The following is a 2,531-nucleotide window of genomic DNA, read 5'->3' on the forward strand; positions in this document are numbered from 1 at the left end:
CCCATTTGAGAACTTTCTGTGTTCTATTACTGAGTTTTCTTTAGTTTTCCTTTAAATGTTCTGAGAGAGTTGTCAAATGCCTATAAGTGTTTTTGTCCAAATGCTGAATATTTTCAAACACACCCTTAGTTCCCATTTACATTTTCCTTGAAGTCATCTCTCTTGTAGTTTTTCAACTTCCTGCTTCAATCTAAACTAGTTGCTCTCTCAGTGGACATGAGCTTTGTCTTTCAACGCGCATCTGATGAGATTTCCTCTGTCCTGGATCTTAAGTCCCATTCTTGTTTTCTTCCCTTTGCTGAGAATATAACAGTAGCTTCCTAGGAAAGAGCATCTGGAGGCACATTTTCCGAGTCCTTTTATACATAGACATTTATTAATTATACCGTGAGTATTGATGGTTGGTGGGGTGAAGAACTCAAGTTCAGAAATCAACATCTGCCAGCATTTTGAAAGTGTAACTCCATGGTCTCCTGGTGCACAATAGCTGGCATTCTGATGGCATTGTTAACTTTCTGGTGTTGCAATGGGGTGTGATAAGGGGTCTTGGTGGGGACTTTTTTTCACCCAATGACCTCTTTCAATCATAAGGACCATGTCCTTATATCCAGGGAAATTGCTTTGTAATTTATTTGATAATTCTCTATGCTTCATTTGATATATTCTCTATGAGATTTTGTTGACTCTATCTTCCAATCCCTTTATTAATTACTTTTTGGTTATCACACTTAATTTCCAAGTTTGTTTATTTTTCTATTTTCGTATTCCTACTCCTATTTAGAGCATCCTGTTTTTGTTTCATGGCTATAGCTTCTTTTCTTAATTCTCTACAAAAATAATAGATTTTACTTTTGAAGTTTTACCCTGTTCTCTGTGATGAATCAAATTTTCTTATTTTTTTTAGTTTTTGTCTTAAATTTTGAAGGTGCTCCTCAATTATTTAGTAGTACTTGGCTATCAATTTACATTGTAGAGTGAAGCATTAAATAGCTGATAGCATCTCTAGATGTAGGGGAAGTGTTTTCTGACTTATGCTGTCATTATAGAGTGATTGGCTGGCAAGTCAGTTTCTTGGTATAAGTTCTTCAAATACTGATATTCTGTATTCTTTAAAGTTATTTTACTTGTCCTAAAAATGGGTTTCTAGTCTGTTATCTGGAAGTCTGGGAGTAGAATAACTGGGTAGTACATCTCACTAATTTACTCTGGGAACAGGTAAGGGTTAAAAAGTCAAATGACTTATGACTCACTTGGCATATTTTCTAAGTGCCTATATTTTATGTCTGGTGCCTCAACACAATTCACTACCACAAATACCAGGAGCAGCTACATAATTTATGGGACCCAGTGCAAAAAAAGAGTAAGGCTCCTTGTTAAGAATTATTTTAAAATGTCAATATTACCGCAGCCAAGTGTTAAACAAATATGGGACCCTTTAAGTATGGGACTGTGTGTGATCATACAAGTTGTACAACACAAAGGTAGTCTAGACAAGCACACACTCTGACCCCCACTCTACCTGGTTCAGAATCTCCAGAAGAGAATGAATCTCCTGCCTTTTGAGAAGATGGAAAGGGGATACTCATCAGGCTAAAGGGAACAAAGATGAAGACTGAAGAGATGAGCTATAGCCAATCCACATGTTTTCCATTTAATGCCTCATTCCCATTAGCGGTTATTCTTGAAAACTCCAAGAATCCAGGCTTTTCAGGATTCTATGGGAGAAGTCACCACTTCTCACAATTTCATAATTATTTCCTTCTGTAGCCATGATCTACTCTTATTGTAGATCACGCAGGGAGAACAAAGGGTCAGCATACCTATTTCTCACTGTATTCAGTGTTGTATGGATACACAGTATTTTAATCAGTCTTTTCCCAGTCTTTTCCTATTACACAAAATGTTATAAACATAAATCGTTAGGGCTTTTGGAAACATGGATATCTTTTATTTTGAAATTACCTAACAGAAAATGTGTTCAATTTTCACATTGCAGAAACACTCATGTCTTGAGCTGACCCTTCCTGAGAAAGTCTTTGAATATTCTTAGCATTTTGCACGATTTCATTTCATTCTTACAAGAGCAAAGCAGACATCAACCAAGAGGACAATGAAAGGGTAAAAGGTTCAGACAAGAGCTTTCTCTCTGTGTTTCATTCTCAGGGGTCAGCTGAGAGAGCAAAAGAACATTGGAGCCATATAATTGAATATTATCTTAAGTGTGGATGCCGCATCTTCTTTTAGGGCCATTTGAATGCTATCCAACAGACGAAAATGAGCAATAAGGCAAAGGACCTACGTTTTTAAGAACTTTAATGAAATCTCATCCTGCAGTCAACAATTTCTTTATTAACTTTAAAGGAAATCCTTCAGTAAAATAAACAAAATGTTTTCTGTCATTTGATTCATTTTATGTAAATTTTTATTTTATTACCAGTGTGATTTACCTATTTATAAAAATATTATACTTAACTGTATTTTCTTTTCCATCACTTTAAATAATATTTTACTTTGCTGGGTTTTTTTTTTTT

The sequence above is a fragment of the Myotis davidii genome, unplaced genomic scaffold (assembly GCF_000327345.1).
Source record: "Myotis davidii unplaced genomic scaffold, ASM32734v1 scaffold332, whole genome shotgun sequence".
NCBI classification, from domain to species: Eukaryota; Metazoa; Chordata; class Mammalia; order Chiroptera; family Vespertilionidae; genus Myotis; species Myotis davidii.